Source organism: Podarcis pityusensis (genome assembly GCF_964106645.2).
Source record: "Podarcis pityusensis genome assembly, chromosome: 7".
NCBI classification, from domain to species: Eukaryota; Metazoa; Chordata; class Lepidosauria; order Squamata; family Lacertidae; genus Podarcis; species Podarcis pityusensis.
In genome coordinates, this window is record NC_138031.1 from 21,899,020 (window position 1) to 21,920,209 (window position 21,190).

Consider the following 21,190-nt stretch of genomic DNA (forward strand, 5'->3'; position numbering starts at 1 on the left):
CATACTAAAAGCATTGTATCTGCACACTAAACCAGGCCAGTATCTACTCCCCAGAGCTATCTCTGTATCATGTGGCCTGAATATCTAGGATAATTTCAGTTAATATATCTCATCTTTTTTTATGCACCCCTTCCAAAAGCAACTACTTTTCTTCCTTTTAACTTTACAATTATGTGCAGCCAAAGAAAACAGACCGTAAACTGAAATAAGACTTCCAGTTTAAAAGAACGAAAAGGATTGATTAGGAAGGATTTTTAAAAAGAAAAATGTATTCCAAAATATGCCAATTATTTAAACATAAGGCCACATCACTGTAATACTTAAGTGTCTGAGGAAGTAACTGTAATTGCACAAATGTTTTAAAAGAACTCTGTAAACAGCCATTTAATTAGCCAAGCCAAAAGCCAGAATTGAACTGAGCTTTTTGCTCAGGCTTGATCAGGTGCTTATTGACAATGTTTTCATGCATGAAGATGCTACTGAAAGAGGCAATATAGAGGATTACTTACTGCATAAATAAGGAAAGTAAATAATACTATTGTTTATCATTTCAACAAAACTTTTAATTTGCAAAGTGCTTTTGCAATCTTCATTCTGCGTGATTTTAGAACATGCTATGAGGCAGGTTGCTGTTATTCCTGCACTCACCTATTAATACATAGGGGACAGCAGCGGACAGGAATTACTTTACCAATTCAGTATGCTTTGCCAGCTTCTTCCTTACCTGGCAAAATCAGATCTAACCTCAGTTGTTCACACTCTACTCACTTTCATCATGGATTAATGGCCAGCATTGCTGGGGTTGAACTAAGGGTACCTTCCAACTCTACAATTCTACGATTCCATGATTCTATGAGGGGCTGTCTGTGAAGAAAGTCTAGGTACTTAAATTGGTTCAAATGCCATGGAAAGATGATGCCTGGGCTTAGCTGGTCAGTCACATTATTCCAAAAATTTTATAGCTTTACTGGTGACCAATTCAAGGCACTGACTAAACAGCCTGGTAACAAGGTATCTCAAGTATTACTGTCTTTCATTTGACTTCATGTCTCCTAACCAGGAGAAGTCCAGGTGGTGGTGACAGACAAAAGTGTCTTTTAATTTGTGGTATCAAAATTATGGAACAAACTGCTTTGTTTCAGCAGGTATTTTTTATTTAAACCCTGCCATATGTGGTTTTTATAATGTTTTACTGCTGTTGTTTCATTAATGTTAGGATTCTATATTAATTTATTTTGTGATTTTTTAAAAAGATTTGTCATAGAAAGGCAGATTACAAATACTTAAACAAACAAACAACATTTTCATATTATTGATGGAGAATAGAGAGAGGCAGATGTAATTTCCCCACAGCGGTTGTAATGAGTTCATAGCGGGGTAAAATCTAAACCCTGATCTTCCACATAAAAATAAAACTTCCAGAACACTGGCTCTCAAAGAATAAATTAAAGGCCTACCTAATAAAATGCAGGAAACAGGATCTATTTATTTATATTGAAACAGATACTAACCTTTTCCCTTTATGAATGACCATACACATGACGAAGAAGTTCACAACTGAGATCTGTACCTTTAAGGCATGAAGCTAGTGACTCTGCTGCAAAATCATTGTCAAAAAGGATGCCTTGCATTCATCACTCCATCAGGTTTGTTCAGGGCTCCAAGACACACTTCAGAGTTCAACACCGATCTGACTACTAGCATGATTTTTGGGTGCCTGTTTGCAGATGCAGCCGAGTTATCAATTCGAACAGACACACAATCCGGGTCCAATGTCACTTCTCCTCATTATGTTAATAGTTAATACATGCAAATGAAAACACTCTAGCAATTTGATTTCTTTGAAGATAGTTTGCATATTGTCTTAGCCATAATGACTGTACACTTCTCTCAGTCTCGATTTATGCAAGGCTAGTTTAGTTCATTTTTATCAGCTCAAGTTCATTTTGGCTGGTACTGGAATGTATGTGTGTTTTCTTTTTTACCTTTCACCTAATTACCATTCAGGTACCATAAGCAGATTTTTCATGCTATTGGTGTTTTTCTTAATTAAGAAACAAATGAATTCTCTCTAGCAAAAAAGATGGAACAACAGAATAAGATGCCAGAGGCTGATGTTCTGCTTCTTAATTGAAGCTGTTCCATTGTTAGGTTTCTGTTGTGAAAGGGCAGAAGTGTCATGAGTTTAGTGAGAATGGTATATAAATAACAGCTATAAGCAGTAGCATTGAAGTTAAGAATGGAAAAGGAACATCAGCTTTTATAGACACAGCACCTCCTGTTTTCAAAGACAAAAACTTATTGCAAACACACACACTTCTTTATTTGCTAAAGGTTTCTGGTTCTTCTAATCCCAGCCCACAGAGAAGTGTTTCATTTTCTTTTGTCTATTATCTGCATGCTGCTTATGTGCTCATGGTGTTCAGCTCTGGAAGCAACCAGAGACCCCAGTGAGAAGAATTTCATCTCTGCTGTTCCATTCTTCCAGTAAAATATTGATATTAATTTATCATTTTTAAAGAAATGTTTTGTTCCCCTTTTACTTTCTGCCTGTATTTACTTGTTTGTGAACAATTAAACTCAGTAAAGCATTTAATATTTTTCACTCTGCAACAAGCCTATTCCCAGGCTCACCTAGAGCTGTGGAAGTTGAAAACCTTTTGAGAACACTGTATTATACTTTCATCGCACTGTTCATACTATCAAGCATGTGCCAGCATTCCACAAATTGGGAGCCACCGCAGAAAAGCCCTGTTCTTGTGCTGCCACCCCACAGACCTTCGTTGAGTATTTTTATATTTAAATAATTATATAATGCATATAAACAATGGTCTATATTCAGCTTTATATGATAACAGTAAGAAAACCAATGTTTAAAAAACTTACAACTTAAACAGACTACAATGTTGCAAAATAGTACCCCTCACAATACTAAACAATTTGAATGGCCTTTGTAAAAAAAACAACACTCAACTTTAAAAAATAATGTATTAGCTGCAATCATGTTACTCAAATACCCATTTTAAAAATTATATAATTCACAATATGGAGTGGGGCTGAACTGCATCATGAACCTTATCCCAATAATGAATGAAAATGCTCCTATTTGTAAATAAATCACAGTGCTATATTCCCTCTCTGTTCACACTTGTAAGTTGAACTGGATACCTCATATTCCATACTCTCATGCGCCAATTACAGGCAACTCTCCATTTGTGTGGGAGTTGCATTCTGAGGCACTCTGTGCATCAGTGGGGCACGCATACCCTTGTCCTGTTCCACTCCCTTCCGAGGCCAAAAACAGTGTGCGCACCAGCAGTCACACATGCCTCAAATGCACTGAAAAAGTTGCCTGTATCTAAAGAAGGCAAGCTGATCTTCTTCAACTTATGACTGATGTCCAACAATAAGGTGGTTAAGAAATGAGTCATCATTTCTACATCATCTGGTAAAACCCGTTTTATATCTTTATAATCAGGTCCAGTGGTAAATCACTACATGCTGAGTATTGTTAATGCAGAGGCACACAGAAAATCTGTCCAGAGGTATATTCTTTGAGAAGTGAAAGAAGAGATGCCTTGTTGTCCCAACTTTTTTGATGAACCTTTTGGTACAACCCCCTCGTTCTCATGCTCTGCCTGTAACTTAGCCTAAAATACTTCTATGTTTACCCCTTCCTCCAATTCCCTACCCTTTATCTGTTGATCCCCATGTATTAAATTTTAGACTGTAAGCTTCTAGGGGCAGAGACCTGTCTTCCTACAGTGTGTAAAGTGTCATGAACACCGATATGTAGTACTATATAATGAATAAATAATCAACCTAGTGGGAAATTTGGTACTCAGTACCCAATTCCTTGGTATAATAAATAATTCTTTTTATTTTTAAGAAGTGCTACACGTTCATAACTGCCAAGTGATGACTCAGTGGCAAAATTCCCATTAATTTTAATGGATCTGGATGGCACCCAATAGTAATTAGCTACTAACATGACAGAAGGAAAAAAAACAATTATATGAAAGCAGGGTGGGGAGCTGTCACTCAGGGAGGACAGAAGTGGGGATTTTGTTTTGTTCAATAGCTCTGGAGGAGGATATACATATACTTTTAAAAACAAAGATATACAGTACTGCAAAAGAACTGAAACTGATGGCCCCATTTCTAAAAAATGAAAGCGTATGTCTATCTCTCCTCTTTTACAGACACAAGGATATGGAATGCAACTTCCTGTTTAACAGTAAATACTGTACAATAGGCACAACCATCACTGCCAGAACCAAATGCCAAAAAATGCAGGGTATGTGTCATAAATGCATTTTGAAATGAGAACGATGGGAAATGTGAGAAGAGTATTTTCTCTCACTAATTTCCTTCCTCTGAATCTCTGTGTTTCCTTTCTGTCAAGCAGAGTCAAATCCAATATATACCATAAAGCTTCTAATATGCAGTTTGTCTATAAGTTTTAACAAGCCACACTTTTCTAAATAGCCACATTAAAAACTGAAAATGCTATATCATGTTAGGAGAAATTAAATGCAACACTCTCCCATCTTTTGCCATAGGTACTGTATTAACTCTGTTGACATCAATGTAGTCATCTCATCTTTAACACCAGCATAAAGTATCAGGAGAATGAAGCCCAATGTATCAGTCATTCAGTAATTAATTACACAGAGCTGTAATTACTGTTTGCCAATGGAGCCATACAGTGGTAGCCTCCCCACGATAAAAACAAACCTTCCTAGGTTTTTCTAACCACTGGGTTCTCTCTGTTGCACTTTCAGCTTCATCTCCCCCGGTCAGTCTCTGACCTCCTCGCTAGATGTCTCTGCCAAATTCTTGGCACTGAAAGTGAGGGGGAAGAGGCCATACCATAAGCGTGTTGATAATGAGGAGATAGAAATAGCAAACCAGCTGGATTGCCCTAATAAAGTATGTCTGGGATTCAGAGACACAACAACTCACTGCTCATGGAACAGTACTGTGCTTTTAACCCTCTGAATTCTAGTCTGAGTCTTTTCCATGATACCTATTTCCACGTATCTGGAGAATATGTGCTGCAGGCATGCTGTTGCATTTATTTATTTATTTATTTAGGTAGGTAGGTAGGTAGGTATTTATTTATTAGCTGCACTTTCTGGTAGGTGATACCCATAGCAGTTTTTTTAAAGAAAAAAAAACAGCAAAACAGATTTTCATAAAACAAGTTAGCCACAGGATTATTGGGTTAGTCTGTCTTGTGACACCTTAAAAGACTTAACTAATTTATTATGATGTAAGCTTTTCTTGAATAGCCCACTTCATTCTAGTCTCCACTTCACACTAGTCTACAGAAGCTTATGCCATAATAAATTTATTAGTCTTTAAGGTGCCACAAGGCTGTTCTTTATAAAACAGTGGCAGCACAATTCTATACTACTGAATACAATGTTGCTTACACATTCCTATAAATGGGCATAGGAATATTGTTAGTTTAGGATGCCTGCCTGACAGTTGTATTTTCTTGTTTTAACTATATTGCTTGAATATGTTATTGTGTACGGAGTTCTAGTTTGGAGTATTGGGTAGAATTGATTTAAGTTGTTTTTCCTCTTTGTTCTTCTTCCAATTTTCTCCTTTCACTTTTTTGCTAATTTTGAAATAAATTAAATGTAAAAAACGCACAAGGTGTTTTCCGCCTCCTCTCATTCTGCTAGAACTTGACTTCATGAAGCTCAAACAATTAGGCCTTTGTTTATTAATAATTAAAGAAATAAATAAATTTAAACAGACATTGAAAGGCCATCTAAGGTAAACCAAAATGATTTCACCATTGATTCTTGGAGCCTAATAGTCAGTTATCACTATGATAGATCACACACATCCCCACACTTACACCAAAGTGAAAGACTGGTTATGTCCAACACTGAGTGGTCAGTGTGACTGGACTGGCCTATAAGCATAGATAGAACTTTAAATTACCTGTCTATATTGCCCTTCCTGATACTACCTGTTGACTTCCATCACATCACAGCATGACAATGACAGACAGGATTACAACAAATATCCATGGGCTCTACTTTCTGAAGAAAAATAGCACATTTGCAGTTACAGATAAATTTGCAAATAAAGGGTTTCTGTCCATAAATTTGCTTACGCAACATGGCTTTCCAGACACATCCTCCATGCTACAGCCCCTCAAAAGCCTCTCCTGATAACTGGGGCAGAGGAAACTTATGAGCACGGAACAAGCAACAACCTGACACCATATACCACGGGTGTCAAACACAAGGCCTGTGGGCCGAATCCGGCCGGCCAGACCTCGTCATGTGGCCCGTGTAGCCGCCACCGGCCGCCAGCCTTCACCTTTTATTTTTTTTTGACACAAGAAAGCCACCTCTTCAGCGCATGCGCGGCAGCCTACAAGCCAGAGAACGTCTGCCCTCTAGCGGCGCCGGCCGTTCTACACAGGAAACCTCCACTTTACATGCATTCAAGAAACCTCCACTTGTTTTTATATTGAGCGCATGCCATCCTGTGATGTGACAGATCCAACGGCTGCCTGAACCCTTCTCTCCTGTACTGTAAGTACATATGATGTATGTGGGGAGGGGGTCTGCTTATTGGGGGGGGGGCTGCTTATTATTCTGCTTAAAAGTCTGAGTGGTAAACTTTGGATATACTGACCATTTCCGTGTCACTTTACAGTGGTATAGGGACCATAAACTACAATCAAATAACCCAAAAATGTCCAAGAAAAGAAAAGTTGATGCCATCTAGTCAGAAAAGTTAAAAAAAAGTTAATGCCTTGTGTTTGCCATATGTGTAATAAACAGTGTTTGGCAATATTTGTATGTTTTAAAAAATAAATTACTGTCTGTTACCAAAAATCATTTTTCAATAAATTGTACAATAATTGTACATTTGAATATCTACTTGCCATTATTCTGACTATGTTTCTGCTTTCAGAGCTAGTTATTACTTACATTATTACAAAAAACAGTAATAATTGAATGCAGTGACAATAATTTATGATAATAAAGAGTGGACACATAGTCCTACAGATACAACCAGCCCTTTGAGGGTGACCAAACTGCTGATGCGGCCCCCGATGAATTTGAGTTTGACACCCCTGCCATATACAATAGTGATGTGGCCAGCACTTAGAACACATAATGGCGAAGACCTACACTAGGATACAAAGTAACCATTTTGACATATGTACACCTTCCAAAAAAAAAAAGTGTCTTGTTCATAAATGATCTGAACATGCACTCTTAAGTTCTTTCCAACAAACATATTAAAACTGCTGATCACTGAAGTTCATTACATTTACATAGACCAAACCCCGGGTGCCTCATCAATGAGTCAAAACAGCATGGACTTCAGAACCTACTTGCTGAAGTGCTGTCAAAACAAAGCACAGTACAAAACAAAGTACTGTAGTTTGAAATTAAGGTGTTAAAATTATTCTGCTAGTGATGGCATTTACATAAATATTTTTACTTTATATCATAGAAGTGGGGAAAAATTAAATGTAATAACTTCAAAAGTGGTAGTAAACATCACTTATATTTTTCAGCATTAATTTTTGGTCCCTCCCAAAATAGAAATAACATACAGCACAGGAGAGTTTTAAGCCTTTTAAAAAGTTTTCAACTCATTATTCCAAAGGTAGGCAACCTGTTTAAAACCAATGGCCAGAAGGCCACATCTAATGAGCATATTTCACTTGGTTGTGATTGACATAATGTACATGTTGCCTCTATGGGCATAGTGAATATTATTGAGCTTAGGACCTTTCCAGACAGCAGCATAATGAATCTTTTACTCATCAGTATACTAACACTTTTGTTAATTTTTTAAAAATTTGTTTTTTACAAATTTTTAAATTTTTAAATTTGTTTAAAAAAGTAGAGACATCACCTTGCCAACAAAGGTCCGTATAGTAAAAGCTATGGTTTTCCCAGTAGTGATGTATGGAAGTGAGAGCTGGACCATAAAGAAGGCTGATCGCCGAAGAATTGATGCTTTTGAATTATGGTGCTGGAGGAGACTCTTGAGAGTCCCATGGACTGCAAGAAGATCAAACCTATCTATTCTGAAGAAAATCAGCCCTGAGTGCTCACTGGAAGGACTGATCGTGAAGCTGAGGCTCCAATACTTTGGCCACCTCATGAGAAGAGAAGACTCCCTGGAAAAGACCCTGATGTTGGGAAAGATGGAGGGCACAAGGAGAAGGGGACGACAGAGGACGAGATGGTTGGATAGTGTCTTCGAAACCACAAATATGAGTCTGACCAAACTGTGGGAGGCAGTGGAAGACAGGAGTGCCTGGCGTGCTCTGGTCCATGGGGTCACGAAGAGTCGGACACGACTAAACAACTAAACAACAACAACAAATACTAACACTAGCCCTGATCCACTCACAATGGCATAATATCCCATTCTTATGTAATGCATAAGGGGGGGGGGAGAGAGAGAGAGCGCCTTGCAGTGTAAATTAAGGGATAGGTTTTTCAACACTTTTTCTATTTAAAAAGGGTAAAAATGCAGTCCTGAACTGGCAGTGAGAAGTGCCTGGCCTCTAAAGAAATTAAAGGACTTAACATGTATTCCCACTTGAGTGGTATGGTGGAAGGGCATTCATCTCCTATTAAAATTCACAAGCTGGCAAGGGCATTAGAGGAACAGTGGTGTTGCTGAAAGCAAAGCCATTGCACACACTATCCATGGCTTATTGCAAGAATCACGGTCCCACTTTCTACACATAACACATCTACGGTAATGAACAGATTGCTGCATCCCAGCAACAAAATATTGCAGATTTAATGTTTGGGGCGGGGGGGATCGGCAACATATGCAGCACTTGGAGGGCTCTTATGCTATAGCACTTGGAAAGGCTCTTATGCTATAGTGATTTCATTATAAAACTCCCTGTTATGCATAATATCCCATGGAAAAAGTATGAAGTGATTATTTCTACTTACTTACCTGGATATGACAGATTTCTTGTTTAAACCTCGGTAGGCCCCAATGACATATAAAAGAATGGGTTGGATTTCTAAAACAAAAGGGATACACAATTGGGAAGTGCCCAGTCTGTCTGCTGCAGGGGTAGACTACTGCTGAAGCCGCTTCTCCAATTAGCACAATCAGTCACCACTGTGACTGCCCTCCATCCCCACAGCAATAACACCAAAGGGGTATCCAAGGCAGCAAGGAGTCCCTGGCAGTGGCCCAGGCATGCCACCTGCTGATACTGGGCTTGCAAATTAGTGCAATATGGGCGGAAATGTGGGCTATGTATTCCCGTCATTAGCTGTGAGTACTGAAAGTAGCAAGGACCACTAGAGTTCTTCCCAAGGGTCCATACATATGATCAAATATCATCGACGGTAAGATAATATCATCAGTGTCATAGTCAGAGGCAGCAGCAGACACTGTGGTACAGCTAAGCTACTTACCTGACCTCCATCTGGCTGAAACAGAAGGATTGGCATAAGGAAAATGCTCCATCCAGCAAGAGTACTGGGTTGACTCTGACTCTGCCAGAACACATGCAACATACCAACTTTGCCACCCAACACCCTTTTTGTCTTGGTATGCTGCAGTGACCCAGCCAGTCAGTGGTCAGGTGAGCAGCTCGGCCACACCATTGATGGTCAGAAGTATGTAACCAAACTAATGAATTCAATTAACAACAAAAAAAGCTTTTAGTTTCATATGTTGTGTTAAGGGCTTTCCATGTTCATTCAAGCTCCAAAATTGCATGAACGCTGCTGCCATAAATAAAGCACTTTAAAGCATATTTCCTTCTAGTCAATTAAGCGAAAGAACAGGCAAGACAGACATTAAAGTTATCCTAGAGACAGCACAGTGCCATGCACGGAGGTAGCACCATATTGTACACTCCATATTCAGAGCATCATGGTGGCAATCATTATCCGTGCCAGCTCTATAATTACCTTTGAACATGTGCAGAGTACAATTGCTAAATGAATCATCAAAAGGTAGGTTTTCAGATCAGAGAGTATATCTTCCTCACAAGTTTCTCATCCCGAAAATGCTTACATTTGTTTACATAGTTAAAATGAAACTCAATAGTAACCTAAAGCTTGAATCATTCCAATACAACAAACTCAAAAAGTATTAAACTCTTTCTCTCTCTCTCTCTCAGCTTTTCTGCTCATTCTGCACTATGAGGAAATAGCAGCACACAGTACAGGTTTTTTTGTTTCAGGATTACAAAACGAACAAAAACCCTATGAAGGAGATATACAGAAGGAGTGATGAGGAAGGCTTCACCTTTATCCTGCACTGAGCAAGGTGGTTGGACCAGCTGACCTTCAAGATTCCTTCTAACATTTAACATTCTATGCAGATGGTAATGGCTGCCAGTTAGGTACTTGTAACATGGAATGGTAGCATGTGTTGCATGATAGCTCCAGTGGAACAGACACCATGTGTATATTCCAGTGAACAGATAACATTTGCCCAGACTTTTTATATTTTCCCTTCCCCACCTATTTAATTCATTCAAAATAAACAATTTATTATTCTTTCTACCCCAAATTCAGCATGGACCATGCTCTAACTTACTTCTCCTATACTACAGTGGTACCTCGGGTTAAGTACTTAATTCGTTCCGGAGGTCTGTACTTAACCTGAAACTGTTCTTAACCTGAAGAACCACTTTAGCTAATGGGGCCTCCCACTGTCACTGCGCCACCGGAGCATGATTTCTGTTCGCATCCTGAAGCAAAGTTCTTAACCCGGTGTAATATTTCTGTGTTAGCGGAGTCTGTAACCTGAAGCGTATGTAACCTGAAGCGTATGTAACCCGACGTACCACTGTACTAAGTTTCAAATCACTTAACCTTTTTCTAACTAGAAGTCCTAGAATCTACTACACTTCCCTAATTGCTTGTTATAACGGTGAGATGCAATTTGATTTATTTACATAGGACTACAATTGCTGCCCAATAATTCATATAGTGTATACCTGCACATATACACATACATATACATTTTCATGTATTTTATCTCCTTCCAACCCCTGCCCACTCCCCTTCCTTTTCTGTCCCTCACACATTTTGCCATTTTCCAGTTGACCTTCTCTGCCTGTCGTTCATTCTAACTTCACCCAACATTTAATTCCCTCACTCAGCCCTCTTTCACAACAGATTTGTACTAAGCATCTGTGTGGAACACCCTCATGAAACCAATAGCTAACCCTGGCCACAGAAATGCTCCAGTAACAAAAACTAGAAATGTATACCACTGTTAGAGAAAATCACAGAAATGCACTTTGACGTTCCCAAAACAAACCATTTGCAAAAAAGCACAGTACAAATGGAGAAATATTTTTTTGGAAATCCATTCCAGCAAAGTCTATGGGGACAAAACACAGCATCTGTCAGCATGCCAGAATGTTTCATCAAATATTTAATTCATTCAAAATAACTCGTTTCTTGTGTTTTCTATTCCTGATCCAGCATGCAGCACCCTCAAACATACTTACCCCTTCAAGTTTAAAATGTACTGAATGATGTTCTAACTCTAAATGTAGAACCAATCCCTTCCCTCCATTTTTTAATTATTATTATTTATTAAATTTGTATACTGCTCTATACAAGCAGGTCTCAGGGTAATTACAACATAAAATCACAGTATAAATACACAAAATACATAATAAAGACAAAAACAACCCAATAACCCCCCCCCAAAAAAAACATTTTAAAAGGGCATTGGATGCCAATCAGCCAAAGGCCTGGTTAAAAAGGAATGGTTTTGCCTGGCACCTAAAGGTGTATAGAGAACGGAGCCACTGCAGAATGGGGAGCCACTGCAGAAAAGGCCCTTTCTCGTGTTGTCACCCTCTAGACATCTTGTGGAAGAGGCACACAAAGAAGGGTCTCAGAAGATGATCTCAAGAACTGGGTAGATTCATTTGGAAAGAGGCGGTCCTTGAGGTATTGTGATCTTGAGCCATTTAAGGTTTCATAGGTCAAAACAAGCACTTTGAATTGGGTCTCAAAACTAATTGGCAGCCAGTGCATTCAGGCCAGCATCATTGTAATATGCTCATACCAACTTGCCATGGTGAGCAACCTGGTTGTTGAAGTCTTCAGAGGCAGTCCTACGTATAATGCATTGCAGTAATCTAACCTTGAGGTTACTAGAGCATAGACAACAGTAGTTATGCTTTCCCTGTCTAGAAAAAGGTGCAGCTGGGCCACCAACAGAAGTTGATAGAAGGTCATTGAGGCCACTTGAGCCTCAAGTGACAGCAAATGATCCATTAGTACCCCCAAGCCACGTACCCGCTCCTTCAGAGGAAGTGTAACCCCATCAAGAGCAGGCAATCTCTCAGTCATCTGATCTAGGGAACCACCCACTAACAGTGCCTCAGTCTTATCTGGAATGAGCTTCAGTTTGTTGGCTCTCACCCAGTCCGTTATCGAGGCAAGACACCAGTCCAGCACTTCCACTGCCTCACCTGCAGATGTAAATGAGAAGTAGAGCTGAGTGTCATCGGCATATTGCTGACAATGTACTCCAAACCTCTGCATAACTCCACTCCGGATAACCCCCCGTTTTTCATTATAAATAATGAATTGCAATTCTGCCAATTAACCCAACAATTACAGTAACATAGCAGCAAAGATGGCAAAGAAGTAACAGCCAGTGTATTGGTTCAAATAGGAATTAATGCCACCACAGTTATAGAACACCTTTACTATAATGTGTACAGGTATGTACAAAACACTACTGCATTACTAACAGACATGCAACTCTCTGTATTCTGCCCCACTTTTGCGATAACACTGGTGCTGCATGAATGTTGTCTTGTATTCTTGTTACTTCTTGAGCTCTTCTAAAACTCAATACAGTATTTGCATTTACTCCAGATCAGGGGTGGGAAACTGCATCCAGCTGGCAGGCAAGAACTTTATCTCCTCCATCAACCAAGTCCGACATGTGGGCCTTACCATGCTCGAGTCAATCACCTGATGTTATACTGATGTAACCTAGCTTGTGCATTCAGAATAGCACAGGCTACAAAAAGAAATATTTTATTCCTTCCTTCCTTCATTTTCTATTTTGCCCTTCCTTCCAAAAGAAGAAGCAAGCAAGAAAGCAGAGCCTTGTCATATACATGGCAATTAACAACAGTAGCAATATATTGGGACCATAGTTGGAAAACAAGGTCACATACCCCTTTTCTTGCTCTTGATCAAGGTGATCCATCAGTGTGACCAAGGCCATCTTGGTCCTAAAGCCAGATCTGAACCCAGACAGAAATGTCTCTAGATAATCCATGTAATCCAATAATGCCTATAGCTGCCTTGCCACAACCCTCTCCACAACTTGCCCCAGGATTAATGATAGTGTATATTATAAGGCAATTACATTAAAAATAAAATATTGGAAGTAATTCAAGGCTATAGTATTCTTAATAAGATGATAATAAGGGCAATGCATTTGGTGATGGGCCAGTTTTATTAAAAAAAACAACCAACAGAAAAATCTGGATAGAAGTCTGGATTTGAAAACTGATGGCATTCTTAAAATCATTCAGAATGTAAAACATCTGATATGAAAGATGAACTGTTTCTGGTGCAGGAAGCAGCTCAGAATTCAGAACTTAGGATAACAGCATAGGATAGATAAGCTTCTTTCTGCAACATGGTGCCTATACTAGCATGACATTGAAATCTAAGACACAGAGCATATTTCCAAGACAAAACTCCATACTGCTAGTAGGAGGTTAATAAAACAGGCAACGCACATGTTGAAACTACAGAGCTACCTCTGTAGAAAGCAGCATCCGTCTACTTATGATTTTAAAATGAAGATCCTAATCTTTGGTGAAGGACTTCTACAGATCTTTTAGCAAAAAAAAAGAGTAAATAAAGTTATTTGCTATAGGCAGGCTATTTTACTGCACACTGAAAGGATGTTTTCTTAGAATTTAAACTGTATTGAATCCTTTACCATGAAAGTGTGAAAGTACTACAGTGTGGATAAAGTAGATGTCTAGGTTTCTTTCTGGGCTTTAACTTATTCACTTCAGTATATCAACTGGGGCCACATACAGAGTTCTCAAAGGTTCATATACACCACTTAAAATTGATTTTTACCAATGTCTTGAAAGATGGTCCCAGCAATTAAGCACCATCACCCTCTCTCGCTTATATCTGAACCTAGGTACTCAAGGTACTCTAAAAGGGAACTGCAGCACTTCCTACTCCTTCTATATGTCTAAAATGGTTGTTTAAAATGTTAACCTTTTTATTATCATATTTTCTCCAATTCCCTTTTGTGTTTCTTGCATAAATAAATCAGAAAGGCAACTGTGATTTCAGTGAATGGCTACATAACTTTAGTTTCTATAGGTTAGGATCTCAACCAAATAATTAGAAATGGGGGTTTCAATATTAAAATAATGGTTAAAATGGGGAATAAAATACATTTATGTTATCTGTAAGATAAAGTTTTGTTGAAAAAGGAATTTATGTCCACCACAGACTAGACAGAAGTCTTCAAATGCTAAAAATATTTATCCTGAAAGTTATTTTCAAGATACTGTTAAAAAGCTTCCTCACAAAAAGCAAGGTGTAACGGTTAGATCATCAAACTACAAGACTGAAAAGCATTTTGACATATTAAGCTTTTAAAAAAAATGTATTCAGTCAGTTAATGGCCAAATAGCATCTGAAAAACAAAGTCCTAGGTAAAACATTTTAAAAAATTTTACACCAAATATTTGTGACCAACTGGTACACAAAACAAGCTAAATGAACTGAAAGACTGAAATCCTAAAGATACTTATGAGGAATTCAGTCTCACTGAACTCAGTGAAGAATAATACTGAATAAACATATTTAAGAACTATCTGTAAGTAACCAATCCATTTTTTTAATCTAAATGTTAATACTTTTACAATAATGCCATTTACTTTAGTAGAGTTACACTATTATGAAACAACATAAATATTCAATGCAATATTTCCCTCTCTATTTTTGTTCCTATAACTTCTAAAAACAATCTGCCAATAGCTGACCACTACTGGATAAACAGAATTTCCTAGCTAGAAAAAGAATGTTTTACATGTCTGCCATACTGTGAATGTGTGTGCTAAATATGCTTTTCAAACTTGAGCTTCAGTGTTCTTTTTTCCTTACCAGTAACATTTTCTGTTACTGCTAATCACTCCAGCCAGAACATCCCCAACAAATACTCCCACTTAAATGAGATTTTCTACACTGCAGGGCTAATCATAAAATTACACAGTCTAGTTCATCTAAGTAGCTGATTGTTACTTTCCATTTATAAATATAGCTGATCCTGATAATTTTGGCTACATTACTTTTTCTTTTCTTTCTTTGATTCATCACTCCTGATTTTCTTCTGGGTATAATTAGATGGTTCTCAATTACCTAATAAGAGGTGTGGCACTCTAGAACAGACTTGAGTTATCAAGCTATTTTTCTTACTTACATTTTAAAAAATCTGCCAAAAGAAAGTCTTGTGAGAGGAAGAGAGAGGTGTGAAAATCTATTAAATGAGTTGAATAAGATGAGGAGCTGGTATATAACCAAAAGTGAAGCTACCTACAATAAAATGATGTTAGTGTATTTTACTTCATCTTACAACATGGAATATAGTTTATCAAATAAAAGCACATACCTTTGCCAAATATCATTTACTTTGCAAACATGTAACAGTTGCTTGTGGCCAAAAACTTTTAGTGCAGAAGTAGTAACCAAATTTTACAAAGACAGACATTGAAACCTAAATGCTAAATAGATTATTCATACTGTTGACAAAGTATCTGACACAATAAATACAATCTCGTATTGAAGGGTGGGGGCTTTCCTAAAATCTGCTGTGTCATATTCTTACAGACCTGAATTTCATGTTTCTGATTATGGAAGTGCACATCATTAGATAGGAGCCATATGGATAACAGTAATTGTAAGAATTTGCTTAAAACCTGCTTTTAAAAATAAATTTATTCTGTAGTTTAGACATTAAGAAAGCATTGTTTTGTGAGGTGCAACAAATCACTGAGAAGAACATACACTGCTGCCATCCAAATTAATCTACAGGATGTTTCAGACTGCATTCAATATTATCAGCAATACAGCACCTTGAAAAAAATCATCTTACCAATATTAAGCCAACAGCATTAGCTAAAACTCAACTGTCCTTTGGAGATTTGACCCTTGAAACTCAGAGTAAAGAGATACATCATAATGGATTTCCACTGAGTATAAAACTGTCCAAAATCTAAATTCAAATCCGAGCTGTCTACATTCCAGTTCTATGACAGTTGCAGCATTTTTTTTTTTGTAACTGTCCTGAAAATCTTTTGGGCTGAACAGCATTATGTTCTAGTTCTTCAATTTGTTGTCCTTCAATATAAATATGTCTCAGTGAGATTTATTTTCTAGTAAGTGAGTTAAGGATTGCAGCCTTAACGTTGGTATAAAAGCTGTACCTTAATAATAATAGCCAATTGTTAAGTATATTAGGTGTGTGTGTGTTTGGAATTTGTAAAATATAACAGTTAAACACTACTTAGATTTTTTTTTAATGCTCGGGCCAATTACGTGTGAACCTGTCAAAAGCTAAGGGTCAGTCTATAATATTCTTGCAGAATATCTGGTTTGAATTTAACTTTATTATGCAAGTACAGATGCTATGATCACAATTAGGGCTGCAATATTCAGTTACCTGGAAGTAAGTCCCATTGAATTCAATGAAACTTAATTCTGAGTAGATATGCATAGTACTGTACAGTATTGTAAATTTCTCTGAACTTTTCTTTTTGATTGTTTTATTTTAACAGACCTTGAAAAGTTAAGGCACAAGATAAAGAAAAATGTAATCCAATGCCCCACCTTGTGGGAACCCAGTATTCCCTGACACTACACAGAAAACGACCTTTACGTCCTTCAGACTTCCCTAACAGACCCCATCATCTATCGCAAAAGCCAAATCATCTGATCCTAAACTAACTGTCAACTGCTTGCGATGGTAGGGAAGCCAGACATCAATCAATCAGTTTTTATCAGAGGTGCTCTTCGTTTTTGCTGTTGTGCTCATCTTATCATCTGACCCAGTTGTAGGCCTGACTTCAGAAGCTTAAAAGAACTTGATGGCAAAATATGCATTTGTTTGTCCAAGATGTCCATTCTTCTAACAGTGCACATGCATTTTTAGAAATCTGGTTTTAAAAATTACCTCTCTGCTATATCAAAACATTTTTAATTATATTCCCTTGCAATTGTGGATTCCTTTAACAACCAGCTTAAAGTCTTCCTAAATTTATTATTCAATGTGCTCCATATCTCTATATGGCACATAATGAAAAGTTACCTTAAATAAAATCATAAATATATAGATTTACAAAATCAAGGTTTGTGCTACATATTCTCATTATTAATTCTGACTTTTATAATTACTGTTGCAGTGCATGAAACAGAATGCTGACATGAGCAATGATTGTGCCTAATTTTACTACAATTAAGGCAGTAATCCTGTACTGTACACACTTACCTGGAAGTAAACCCCATGTAGCCCAGTGGGGCTTACTTCTAAATACCATGCAAATAATTGCACTCTAAGAGTCTGATGTTAAGTAAAGTAAAAGGTTGCTGGTTCAAAACCAGTTTAAGTATTTCAATTTAAAAACAACTGGGATTACTGCTTTTCTAAAGTAAAATTATGCATATTAATTTCTTTCCAATTTCAAAGTAGGACATTTTATACAAAATCAGAAGACTGAAAAAGTAAAAGCTTCAAGAATACCACCATCACTAAATTTTGGATTCATATTTTTCATATTAGAACCAATAAGCATTGTGGTACAAGCCCAGGCCCCGAAAACGTATGACCAGTTCTGGAAGACTACTGAAGATACTATTTGTAAGATGTAAGAATCTAAAGATGTTTCAGAGAAAAGATCTATTTCAGAGATGGGGAGGATTATAAAGTGAAAATTAAATCTGAAAAGCAAAATATATAAAATAAACCCAATAAAAGGTCAAATGCAGTCATATGTTTAGGAGAGGATAAACAAACATATTTTGAATTGATCCATTAACTGTAAACAACAATCTTTAAATAACCTTTCCTCTTCTATAATTAACACTTATCAGATATAAGAATGATGTTTGTTAGTTTATTGGTAATATTAAGTTTAATAAGTAAAATGAATTCCTATCCTTTTATCACATAGATACGTCATATTATACAATAGGATGCAAGCACATAAACTAGACTGAGGTAGAATATTGTCACTGGAAACAGTCTGTATATAGTAGAACTGTATACAAACAAGTTGTTTTAAGTACCCAGCTTTTTAACTTTCTGGGTGATTCAGTGTTCATTCCCAAACTGGAACACATATTCTTACTTTCACATGAAGTTATACTCAACTGGCTATATAGTCAAAGACACAAAAGGTGCATACCGAATGTATCAAATCCAATAAAGGCAAGCATCTAAGTATTACTGTTAACAAGAAATATTTTTTTGGAGAAAACCACTAAATAGTAAATTTCAAATGATATTAGTACAACAAAATTTACTTAGGATAAAATGATATAATATGAGGGGAAACTTCAAATGTCAAATAAGAATAAAACCTTTTAACTGTTCTCCTCTTCTGTATTTCCAGTACAAATACTAACTCAAAACAACCTGTGACACAACTTATTATCAGTTAATCATAGCCTCCAAAAGCTTAAAACACAGACGTCTGGCTGAAAAAACACAATTACTATTACTCATCAATGCAATTGTTCCACATAACATGCAGGAAGAATTTCGGATGGGAAACCCAAACCGCTTTCTGCTATACACCTGTACTATTCTGAATAACCCATAACTAATCTTATTCACCATGTAAACATAATAATCAATGTAACATTTATTTGTGTTAAAATAAGAAACCACATTGGACGCAAGATAAAAAGTCCCAATATAGAGTCTGTGGTTACTGAACAATGCAAATGAAGTAAAAAACAACTATTCAGTGATATTTTGAAACACAGGAGTCAATTAAATACATACTTTTCATTTTCCTACCAAGCTCTAAATAACTTGGGCCTAGAATGGCCAGTGGGTGCCTCTTTCCCTATATGCAATCTTAGATACAATCAAGTTTCAATGACAAGGACAAATAGAAGGTCTCTACCAGTAACTTCTTCACTGTGATTGAATGTCCTTCTGATGGTTTGCAAAAGCTTGAGCCCAAGCTTCTTCCTAATGCAATACAAAACTCAGGTTAAGAGTTTTTATATTGTATGTATTCTTAAGTTTTTGTTTCCTAATACAGTGATTACTTTCTGAGACCCTTAAGAATGGACTGAGAGAGACACTCATCTGAGTAAGCAGAAATATTCAAGCACACTGCAAAGTAACAGAATATTAATACAATCCTAACCTTGAAGAAATATCTCTTTTCCTTTCCTATTCCTCAACATACCAATGTTGTAACGGCTGCAAGACTGGAGGGTTCACCACTAGAACCGAAGACTGAAAATATTTTACTGGATGCCCCCCCCCCAAACAATTTTATATATCACTTCTTGAATTTGTTCAAACATGTGTAGGTAGAACTGAACATTGCAAACTGTATGTTTACTTCTAAACAGATTAAATTCAGTACGGGGGGAGGGGAATTAAACTGGTGACAGCCATCCACAGCTGTTACCAACTCACGATGGCAATACCTTTTCAAGGCATTAGATAAAACTAAGAAATCAATGAAAAGATGTCAATACCAAGAACTGAGTCATTTGCCACTTATAAGCACCATGCATACTTCCATCGGTGTTATATTTTATATATATCCATTAGTCCCAAAATGGGTGGTTTTGTGGATGAGAAGCTATTACAAGTAACAACACTACTTATACCTTCTACCTGAATAATGTTTTTAACAAGGCTTTTGCAGAAGGAAACACACAAGGAAGGATAAATGAGTGTGGGAATTTTACATGCACTTCTAAACAAGACTACACATATTAGGGCTGGCTGATGTTCAGAGCTTCCTAAAGATTGAGCTGTACGTCTCAACAAAGTGATGTGTTTGTATGTCAATATTTCAACAAAGTGCTGTATATATGAACACCAATGCCCTGGAGAGATTTTCAACAGAGCTATACATCAATATTTTATTAAGGTGAATAGCAACAAAGTGGAATTCATATTTCGTTTTTACAGGCTCATGAAATACTTTTATCAGTTCAGCAATCTCCAAGGGTACATCTAACTGATTAGGCTATATTATTCAGATTGCCTCTAGTTTCTGTTTGCTTGTCATTATTCCACAAGTATCAGGAAAACTGATTTGTCGTCTTCCCATTTTTTTCTTTTTTAATGAATTCTACCTGGCAGTGCCTAACAAAACACCTTCCTACTCCACCCAACACTGTCACCTCTATACATCAGTATGCCTCAAAACCAAATGCAGACTTTCAAGATAAAATAATACTGCTCTATAAAAACAACGGAATTAGCACACTTTCATTCTAGACATGTTTGTTAAATGCACATATTACTGTGCCTGAAATAATCCAAATGACACAATTCTCTCTCCTTCCCCCTTTGTGTCATCTCAGAAAGACAATCTGACAGTAATAGCATGACACCCTCTTGGACATACCTCTGGGCATTAATATTTAAATCTTTCCTATCCCTTGTGATTGAAATTCAGCCTCTATTCACAAACAAAAACTAAATCAATGTTCTTAGAGTTCAAACTAGATCCCTAAACAGTTTGCCACTCTCCATGCACAGATAAGATAAACTTTCTTTGACCCAAGAGATGAAGTTGCCATGACGATCAGAGAGTCTACTTTCTATATTGATATTTGCTGATGTAACAACAAATAGAACCAGATCCTAGGACTGATAATGGTGATTAATTAATACTAATATTGATCCTTACAAGCAAGAGACAAGGCTATTAACTTGAAGCCTGAAAAGTCAATTGTTACCTGTGGCAGAGATACCAGTGACTGATTTTGAAACATAATAAACAAATGTGCTAGATTTATGCTAATACCTTTAAAGAGCCCATGTCTCTGTTTCAGGTATGACATTTCCACATTCAAGTGTGTTCATTTAATTGCATCCCTTTCCTTACAACCATAAACAAAAATAAGCTTCTATACAGGGAGAAGAAGCT

At 37.1% G+C, this 21,190-nt stretch overlaps 1 protein-coding gene and 1 long non-coding RNA gene across 10 annotated transcripts in view; one reads left to right on the plus strand and one right to left on the minus strand.

Moving 5' to 3' along the window:
• Positions 1-21,190, minus strand: part of ZFPM2 (zinc finger protein, FOG family member 2) — a 463,644-nt gene that overhangs the window by 309,895 nt on the left and 132,559 nt on the right. For 2 of the 9 annotated variants that reach the window (XM_081012510.1, XM_081012505.1), the window contains exons 1-2: positions 16,159-16,282; positions 12,432-12,481 (exon numbers count right to left, since the gene is read on the minus strand). The exons of 3 other annotated variants lie outside the window; for them this stretch is intronic. The gene's annotated coding sequence lies outside the window, so the exon portion shown is untranslated. Of the gene's footprint in view, positions 1-12,305; positions 12,482-16,158; positions 16,283-21,190 lie in introns of those variants that run through there. 4 more of the 9 variants (XM_081012509.1, XM_081012503.1, XM_081012508.1 and 1 more) reach the window with 4 other exon arrangements.
• Positions 16,313-17,162, plus strand: LOC308480943. The gene is made up of 2 exons (XR_013988332.1): positions 16,313-16,441; positions 16,841-17,162. It is a non-coding gene; the product is annotated as an uncharacterized lncRNA (long non-coding RNA).